The sequence below is a fragment of the Tiliqua scincoides genome, chromosome 2, assembly GCF_035046505.1.
Source record: "Tiliqua scincoides isolate rTilSci1 chromosome 2, rTilSci1.hap2, whole genome shotgun sequence".
NCBI lineage: Eukaryota > Metazoa > Chordata > Lepidosauria > Squamata > Scincidae > Tiliqua > Tiliqua scincoides.
Genome location: NC_089822.1, coordinates 19,978,873 through 19,989,246, shown reverse-complemented (window position 1 = coordinate 19,989,246; position 10,374 = coordinate 19,978,873).

The window sequence follows — 10,374 nt, the reverse complement described above, 5'->3', positions numbered from 1 at the left end:
TCTTAAAGCCCCAGCCTCAGTCTCCGCAGTGTCTGATGGCTGTGTGAGTTTTCTCACCTTGCCCACATCATTGAGAATAAGTGGTTATGCACTTCCCAATTCCCAAGGTGGTAAGAAATTCCAGGGCAATGGCTCAGGGGTTGGCTTCCTTTGGATCAGGTAGCACTAAAAACTTAGGGCGCTATTGTAATGTGTGCTTTATGTACAAATACACAAGAGGAGGCCACCGTACAAAGCAGCTGATCCCCTGTAGATGGGGCCAGCCCAAAATCTCCTGATGCCTGAGATACTAAAATCTCCTGATGCCTGAGACACTGAATGCTGCCCTCTTAACCGATGAAGTGCCAGCCTCTGCTCCTTCTACTCTCACTGTTTTAGCTCAGCATTCTCTTCCCCTCCACATTCCCCTTCCTCCTTTTCCAATTCAGGGAGTGGAAGGAGAAGGAGAAGCAGTGGAAACAAGTAGGTGATTAGTACCACCACTCTGGGATCTGAGATAATTGCCTCAGTTGGCCTCTTGGGTGGGCTGGACTTGCCTGCAGAGCATCATGGCAACATCTAAGACTGTGTTTGTAGTTTCTGCTGCCTTTGCATGGAAACTTGCAGCTCTCTGTGCTGCTAAGGAAAGTGTCAAGTGCTGTCTCATACATGCATAGACCTGCCTTCTTGCCTCAGTGGACTATGAATTGGCCATTTGCCTATCAAAGGAATGATTAGCTAGCAGGTTAACAAAGTCTTGCCCATTTTTTCTAAACCTGTCTTGTCTGGACTCAGGCGAAAGAAAGAAAGAAAGAAAGAAAGAAAGAAAGAAAGAAAGAAAGAAAGAAAGTCTGCTTGAAAACAGCTCCCTCTACAGATCACTGCATGCAATTGATTGCAAGAATCTTAGATTTGTCCCAGAATGTGCAGTTAGCAAGTTTTAGTTAATCCTGGCTTTCTTACAAGTATGACCCACATATTTCCAAACACCTATCACATTCCCACTTCACATTTTTAGGTGTACATTTAAGCCATCTTTGATATCTAGAAAAAATACTTAGTGTGAAGACCTGTGGCTCTTATTGGGAAATCCTTTCTCTTAAATCCAAATTAACAGAGTAAAGGCAATAGTCACTAGGAAAGGTCAAAATCACTCTGCACATGTTTGGGATCATCTTTTCTTAATAACTACATCTCAAGAAAAGTAGTTTCATCTAAACAAAAATATATTATAATTGCAAAGGTGCAGAAAGGGGCATCCAAAGTGTTCAGGAGACTGGAGCATCCTGCAAGGAACCTGTTTGCAGTAGTGTAGCTAGAGGTAGTGCAAAGCACTAAGTTTTGCAGGGAGCCTCACTGCAGTGTGCAAGTAGTCCCTCCCCTTTGGAACCATTCCGGGTGGTGGTGGGAGAAAAACAGAAGCATAGTTCCCACCACCCAGAATGGCACAGAAGGGGAGGGGAAGCAGTTGCTTCCATGCTGCAGTCCTAACCACACTTTCCTGAGAGTAAGCCCCATTGAACAAAACAGGACTTACTTCTGAGTGGGCCTGGTTAGGATTGTGCCCTTAGTGCTTTGCTCCCCCTCTAGCTACACCCCTGAGTGTTTGGGACATTTAAGTTTAGAGCAAAGATGACAGTGGGGGACATGCTGGTAAAATTATGCATTCTGGTCCAGAGAAAGTAGTTCTTCAAAACACATTGTATAATCAACATCTAGAATTCACTGCAACATGATGTAATGGTGGCCACTGGCATAGGCAGCTTTAAAAGTGGATTGGGCATATTTGCGGAAGACCTATGGGTGGCTATTAGCCATGATGGCTAAATGGGACCTCCAGTTTTAGTAGCAGTGTATCTCTGAATACCAGTTGCTGGAAGAGGGGTTTGTAGGCTTCATGTCCTCCTGGTGGGTTCTAAGACACATCTGGAGAGAACAGGATGCTGGGCTAGGTGGACTCTTCGCCTGGTTCAGCAGGGCCCTTCTCCTGCACTTAATGGGTAGAGCTGGGATGCTGCATTCTGACATGCAAAGCGCATCCCCGCTGGATCGAAACTGGTTGCCTGTCCTCAGTGATCCCAGCCTCCCTGCAAACTGAATCAGAAAGAGGTCTGGCTGGCTGGGGTACGTCTTGAACATGCATTCCTGCTGCTCTGTGCCTTTTGGGAAGCTTCTTGTTTCCTCTGCTCCAGAGGAAGCCGCTGGGTCTTAAAGGAACCGCCCTTCTTCCTTCGCTCACGGGCAAGGCAAGTGATGCTCTGCCCAGTATCCTTCTGACGTCACGATCCCGGCAATTAGAACGTCAGGGTACCACACGCGGTCACGTCGGAGAAGGCGCTTATTGGAGTTTCCAGCGGCCGCTTGGGGCGCTGCTGAGTCACCTCCCCCCGACCTCATTGCAGTGCTGTTGCAGCTGGTCGCGGCAGCAACATGAGCGTGTCCGAGGCGTGCTCCGTGCGGCTCCTTCTGGTCCTGGCTGCTTTGGCTCTCGGGGATGCTAATCATACCTCCGGTAAGGATTTTCCAGTCTTTTCTCATTAGAGGGGTCTCCAAGCAGCTGGAGGGCCACGCAGACGCCCAAAGGAGGCGATCTCTGGGTCTCCTCCAGAGGTGATGAGCAGTCACCTTGGCGAGGTTAGTTCCTGGGAGGGAGAGAGAGAAGGGATAAAGGTATATTTTTCCTACCTGGGGGACCTTCCTTTATCGGGGGGGGGGGAACGCTTAGAGGATTTGATGCTGCCTTCCAGTTGCTGCGATCTGTCTGCTTTGCGGCGTTTTGACCCCCGCCCACCACTCACCCTCCAAAGCTGCAAAGGTTAATTGATTAACCTCCAAAGCTACAAAGGTTGATGGATTGATTAATTGAAGATTCCAGATCTATTGAGCCCTGTTCGGTCCCTTCTTGCGTGGCCTGATCCCCAAACTTCGTTCCCGGTGGCGTAGCTAGAGGGGGGTGCAAAGCACTAAGTTTTGCAGGCGCCTTAGTGCTTTGCACCCCCTATAGCTATGCCACTGTTCCTCCCCTCCCCTTCCTCCCCCCCTGGAAAATTTTCAATGGTTCCCCTTGCTTTGAAATTTCTATCCAAGTCACCTCATTGTCTTGTTCGGCTCCAATCAGAAACACAACTTATTATTTGAGAGTAAGTACTATTCAACTCAGAGGGATTTAGGATTGTTCACAGTCAGCAGGGATGCATCAGAGGTAGTCTGGAGACAGACAATGGTTTGCCCTGGTTGTTTGTTTTATTAAGAGTTGAAGATAGTATCACTGAGGCCAAGATTCCTGCTGAGAACATTTTGCTTTCTTTTGTCCTTGTCCTGCTGTCTCCTCCTCCTGGTCAAACAGGTTTTGGTATCACAATGAAACTCACGTTCACTCCAGTGGTTGGTGCTTTCAGGGGACTGTGAAACAGTGACACTCCTGCTTTTCTTTTACTAGTTTTTAGGGAGGTGTGGATCAGTGTTTTCCTCTTTATTCTACTCACAACAACTCTATGAAGTAGGATAGGCTGTGAGAAGTAATGAATGGCCTGAGCTCACCCAGTAAGGTTCATCACTCACCACCCAATCCTATACATGTCTACTCAGAAGTAAGTTCCATTATAGTCAATGGAGCTTACTCCCAGGAAAGTGTGGATAGGATTGCAGCCTCAGTCACCATTTGAACCCAGGTCTCCAGGGTCCTAATGTGAGCCCTAGCTCAGGGGTCTCAAACTCTTTTCATATAGTGGGTGGAATAGCATTCATGGCACCTGCTGAGGACCAGAAGTGTCATCATTGAGCAGGAAGTGTTGTCATTAAGCAGATGATGGCCAGAAATAAGCACTCTGTTCTCACATCGAAACTCATTGCAAATTGCAGAAGACAAAATGTTCAAAACTTGTGCAAAAATTCAAGATATGAGTGAGCCCAATTATCACCCTGGGAGAGCCCAATTATAATGGAGGCCAGAGAAATTGCTTCCTGGGGCCACATTTGTACCACCGGCCTTATGCTTGACTGATGATCTCTTTGGAAGTTGCTTCATTGCCCTGTTTTGCACATCCTCTGCTTGGACAATATCTGGCCATCCTTTTCTCCTTCTCTGTTTTAGTTCATTGTTTTTAGGTCATGATTCCAGACATTCTCTTTGGAATTCCTTTTAGAGCTTAAAGTGATTGGCAGGTGACCAACAATTAGCAGATAATGATCTTAACAAAATTCCTGCAAATTCCAGAGCAGCCAGGATCTCCCTGGGCTGTCAAGGCAAAGCCATTGTCTTTTCATTTGTGAGACTGGGACTATTCAGGATTGGCCTGTTCAGCAAGTAAGCTGAAGGTGGTGAGTTCAGCATCCAGCTGGAATTGCAAAATGTGCAGCCTCTGGGCCTTTGCCTGCTCCAGCCTCTTGGGATGGTGGAGAGGGAAAGTACTGTACTGTATCTCCAAAGTCTTAATGAGCATGAACAAAGTAGGAAGACTTCTGAGCAGTGGCGATGCTAAGGAGGTGCAGGGACTGCGGGCTGCACCAAGTGAAGTGCCTGGAGGGGTGACACCACTATTGGCCAAAATGTTTAAAATCTTGGTATTTTCAAATAATACCACCATGTATCAGGGGTGTCCAAAGTTTTTGGCAGGAGGGCCACATCATCTCTTTTACACTGTGTCAGGGGCCAGGGGAAAAAAAGAGTTAATTTACATTTCAAATTTGAATAAATTTACATAAATGAATGCATTAGAAATGGCACTTATATGACTGAATGAAGGTCTTGCAATAGTTCATGGCCTATACAAGGCCTTGCACAAAGCAGGGCTGGCCTTTCCTTTGATGCCACTGCTGCACTACAGATGTGAAACAGCAAGCAATGGAGGGAGCCCTCATCCCACAGCTCGCATGAGAGGTCAAACAGTTGGCTGTTGCACTGAGAGCAGTTGCGTCAGGCCAGTGTGGGCTCCAGCAAGTCTCCAGAGGGCTAGAGGCTCATTGGAGACTGGGGGCTTCCTGAGGGCCAGACTGGAAGTCCTCGAGGGCCGCAAGTGGCCCCAGGGCCAGGGTTTGGGCACCCCTGTTATATATCATTGGATATGTAATTGCATGCAGAATACAATGAAACAAACCATGTTGAAAGAGCTCTAGTCTATCAAAAAGGTATAGCCAAAAAACCAGCAGGGTGGGGCAATGGTACATCACCATGCCCACCACCCAGGGCGTTGTCCTGCCCACTGCATGGGAAGAGGTCCATCATGGAGGTGACATGCTGGCCTCCTGCACTGAGAGATGCAAACCCTAGTGACACCACTGCTGCTGAGAGTGGTTTTTTCTAGAGCAGGACCATCTTGGAAGATGCGGTACAAATCTAGGAAGTCTTCATGCAGTGTGCATGTTTGATGCCAACTTGGGTGCCCATCACTGGAGGAGGGTGATGAGGACAGGAGAAGTAACAACCTGAGAGCCAGGGTGGTGTAGTGGTTTGGAAGGTGGACTTGGACGATCCAGGTTCAAACCCCCCTTCAGCCACGAAGCTTCCTGGGTGACCTTGGACCAGTCACTTTCTCTCAGCCTCACCTACCTCACAAGATTGTTGTGAGGACAAAAGGAGGGGAGCAGCTGTGTACACCGCCCTGAGCTCTTTGGATCTATACCATCCTCTTTGTACAGTTTCCTCACACCCAGAGGTGTGGGACTTCTGGTTTTATTTACAGAGTTCATGTGAATGAAGGAGCTCCTTTGTTTGCGTGGTCCGTAAACAAACTGAAAGACCCACACGTCTGAGTTTAAGGAAACCATGCTGGCGGGAGGAGGTGGCAGATTTGGGATACTGATCACCATACATTAGCCACCCCATCTCCCCACTTAAAATCTGCTGCCACTTCTGTCATGGTTCAGGATGTGGACTCACCTCCCTGCATTGCAATCTCTGCGCATGAGCTGGAGGTTGTCCATGACTTTGTGTACTTTGGCTCAACGATCTCTGACACTCTTTCTCTGGATTCCGAGCTAAACAAACGCATCGGTAAAGCAGCTACATTTTCCAGACTCACAAAGAGTCTGTTCCAACAAGAACCTGACGGAACATACCAAGATCCAGGTCTATAGAGCTTGCGTCTTGAGTATACTTCTGTACTGCAGCGAGTCATGGTCTCTTCGTTCACAACAGGAGAAGAAGCTGAACACTTCCACGTGTGCTGCCTCCAACTCATCCTCGGTATCACCTGGCAGGACAAAGTTCCAAACAACACAGTCCTGGAACGAGCTGGAATCCCCAGCGTGTATACAGTGCTGAAACAGAGACTCCTGTGTTGGCTTGGTCATGTCGTGAGAATGGGCAATGATTGCATCCCAAAGGATCTCCTCTATGGAGAATTTGTGCAGGGAAAGCGCCTTACGGGTAGACCACAGCTACGCTACAAGGCTATCTGCAAGAGGGATCTGAAAGCCTTAGGAATGAACCTCAACAAATGGGAAACCTTGGCCTCTGAGCACTCTGCTTGAAGGCAGGCTGTGCAGCATGGCCTTTCCCTGTCTGAAGATACACTTTGCCAACAGACTGAGGCAAAGAGACAAAGAAGGAAGGCCCATAGCCAGGGAGACAGACCAGGGACAGACTGCACTTGCTCCCAGTGTGGAAGGGATTGTCACTCCCGAATCGGCCTTTTCAGTCACGCTAGATGCTGTGCCAGAACCACCATTCAGAGCGCGATACCATAGTCTTTCGAGACTGAAGGTTGCCAACATTAGCCACCCCATTCCCTCACTTAGAATCTGCTGCCACTTCAGGTTACTGTATGGTCGGGCTGTGCCGTAATAGGGGCTTTCTGGGGAAAGGAATGTTGGTTCAGCCCTCAGCCTCCTGAAGGCCGAGCATTTCTTTTAGGCTGCAATCTTTTATACACTTTCCTAGGAGAAAGCCCTATTGAATACAGTGGAACTTATTTCTAAGTAGACCCAGGATTGTGCTGATAGTGTAGCAGCAAAGTCGTGATAAGGTTGGAATTGTACATTTTATGATAAATGCTTAGAACTTGGTATGTACAACTTGGTATGTGTGTCCCCCTCCCCTCCAAAAGCTGAAATTAAGATAGGGAGATATTCCTAATACTCCTGATTATTTCTGGGAGTAAGCCTTTCTAAATTCAGTGGGATTTCCTCCCAATCCCAAGGAAATATGCTTATCTAGGAGGGAGCCCAGTGAACTCAGTAGGACTCCCAAAAGCCTATTAGGAATGCCTCCCTAACTGAATTTGAGTTTTCATCTACAGCAGGGGTGCCCAAACCCCGGCCCTGGGGCCACTTGCATCCCTCAAAGCCTCTCTATGCGGCCCTCAGGGAGCCCCTAGTCTCCAATGAGCCTCTGGCCCTGCAGAGATTTGTTGAAGCCCACACTGGCCCGACGCAACTGCTGTCAGTGTGAGGCCAACTGTTTGGCCTCTCGAGTGAGCTGTGGGATGAGGGCTCCCTCCACTGCTTGTTGTTTCACATCTGTGATGCAGTAGCAGCAGCAAAGGAAAGGCCAGCCTTGCTTTGAGCAAGGCCTTTTATAGGCCTTGAGCTATTGCAAGACCTTCATGCATTCATATAAGTTCATCTTTAATATATTCATTTATGTAAATTTATTCAAATTTGAAATGTTAATTAATTCAGCCCCCGACATGGTGTCAGAGAGATGATGTGGCCCTCCTGCCAAAAACTTTGGACACCCCTGACCTACAGCAATGGAGAAAAGACAGGGTAAAACATGTACTAAATAAAGATTCTAAGTTCCATTTTTTTTTCTCATAAAGTGACCGTGTTTATTTTACTTTTTTTGCAAAACGCCTGGACTGCCTGGGATTATTAGTGATCCCTCTTGCCGGGTTGCTATGGGGATGAATTAGAAAAGGCCTCTACAGCAGGGGTGCACTAGCTATGCTATAGCAAGGGTAAATATTATTAGCTGATAAAGAACCATGTGTAGAACTATAGTTCAAAGCATTGGATACTATGGTGATAGTATTGCACTTACACCAGAGAGACCCCAGTTGATAGCCTCATGGTAACCTTGGGTCTGACACTATCTCCTAGCGCAGCATACTTCAGTGGGCTTTAGTGAGGATAAAATGGGTGGGAAGAGCATCGGGTCTGCTGCCTTGAGCTCCTTGGAAGAACATTGGGCTAAAAATACAGTAAGTAAATCATTGTGGTTTCTTCTCCATTCAGCTATGAGGTGTGCTGTATCGCTCTTAATTGTCTTTGAAGTGACCCTACGCAAGACATTCTTTTCCCCCAAAAAGTACCACTTATGTTTCAGGGAATAATGCATGACTATAGAAAGTCAAGTTTCTGGTGTTGTATATTGTCAGCTCAACTGGTAAAAAATCTTATTGAACTTTGTTTTCAGTAGGAAGGGATTGTTTAGAGACTGGTTATTTCTGGTTACATATATATCATACATAAAAGTCATATCCTGTTGTATCATCACGAAATGGAGAAATAAGATGTGGTTATGAAGATGCAAAGAGATACAACTGAGCAGGCTCCTAACTGAGCAGATAGGAGTAGACTTGATTGTCGGTGGCTCTCAAGTCCTACAGGGTTTCCAAACAAAGCTGTTAGGGAAAGAAGCAAATCTACACTCCCTTCACCCCCTTGCAAGAAGCTGAAGTCATTCAGAATAGGAGGCCGACGTACAGCACAGACCTATACATGTCTACTCAGTAGTAAATACCATTGGAGCCGACCGCAGGGAAGTTGCATATAGGATTGTAGTCTTATGGCCCATTCTGTTCAGTGTTGTGAAGTGCTTTGCAAAAGTGCAAGGGCCAGGCATGCCAGCTGGAAGGCTGGAGCCTTCTCACACACCTGGTGACAGTGAACACTCTTCTGTCTGCCCCATGACTTTGACTGAAATTGCTTTCCCCTAAGCAGCTACTAGCTGCAGAGAAGAAAAAGGATGAGCACAGTTTGTCCGTAACTAATAGCAGCCTGGTGGTGGTGGGCTGCAATCTAAGGCTCAGAACAAACATGCAAAAACCCACATGAAAACCAGCATTTTCCAGGAGGGAGAAACTCCTGCCCCTTTTGATAGGCAAGTGCTGCTGGTGATACAGGCAGGCACAGGAAGACAGCCAAGGGATGATTGTCAGTGCTGGAGGAGTGACTAGCATGGCTTTTTCTACAGACAAACCTCAAAAGCAAATGCGTGGTTGCAAATCCCATGTGGGTTGACCGTCACTGATGTGATGATGCAGTGTTTCTGTTGTTGGACTTAGACCTGGAAGACCCAGGTTCAAAGCTCCTCTCAGCCATGAAGCTTCCTGGGTGACCTTGGGCACTCACTATCTCTCACTCTCGCCTATCTCACAGGGTTGTTGTGAGAACAAAAGAAAGGAAGAAAGTCCATATACTACCTTGAGCTTCTTGGAGGAAAGTGGTATAAAAATGTGAAAAATAAAATAAATGTGATTTCGTACAGATGTATTGCATGTTTGATCTGGGCCTAAGTTAGGAATTAACATGAAGAAGTATGTTCAGCCTCCCTCCCACCCCCCCAGACACTGTGCCCCTGATCTGAATCTGGGCTATCCATTGCAGCCTTTTGGAAAAGAAAAAAGACAACCGGAGTTCTTGTCACAGAATTCCTGAGTCACATCTAATTTGGCCATGAATCAGTTCATGAAATGCCAAAAGGAAGATCCTCCACTCACCCCTAAGAGGAATCTCTTTCTCATTCTGTGTGTCTTGCTCTTGCACCTTCACTCTGCAGCTGCTTTTCACTGCAGTTGGCTGATTCCCTCCTTTGAGTTACTGATGTTAAAAACTGGTTCTGTAGATAGTCGGCTACCTGTTTCTTTAAAGGTGAAAGCAAGCATGCCCCAATCAGTCCAGGCTAGAGCAGCAGGCTAATTAATTTCCCAGTCAGTTATTGACAAAGCCATCATTGGCTGTGATGATCTCAGATAAGACACTCTGTCTTCTTTCCACTCCGGAGACCTAACCAAGGTGATCTCATTGGTCTGGTGCTGGCTCAAAATGTCCTTTGTGGGTTGCTGAGCCAGAGCAGAGAAAGAGAAGAGCAGAGATTCTGGCCTTCGATGGATAAGAGATGCTGAAAGACAGGTGTGAATTATTTTCTCTGCTGTTCACCTCCAAAATGCAATGCCATTATTGAAATCCTATTAGTATGCACATTGCCTGTTTGAAAGTAACACATGGTATTAGTCATTCAACTTCTGTTCAGGAAGTAGAAGCAAAGTAAATGAGTGGAGAATATATTTTGGCCCCTTCTAGTTTATAAGCATCCATGAGATCATTTCTCAAATAACTGTGCTCAAGTAGCATCGCATGAAGCAGCTGGAAACAGCAGTGGAAGAAGGGGGACATTATGCTGATCCTGGGGTGAAAGAAGTACATGAATATTAAAGAGTGAATAATTACAGT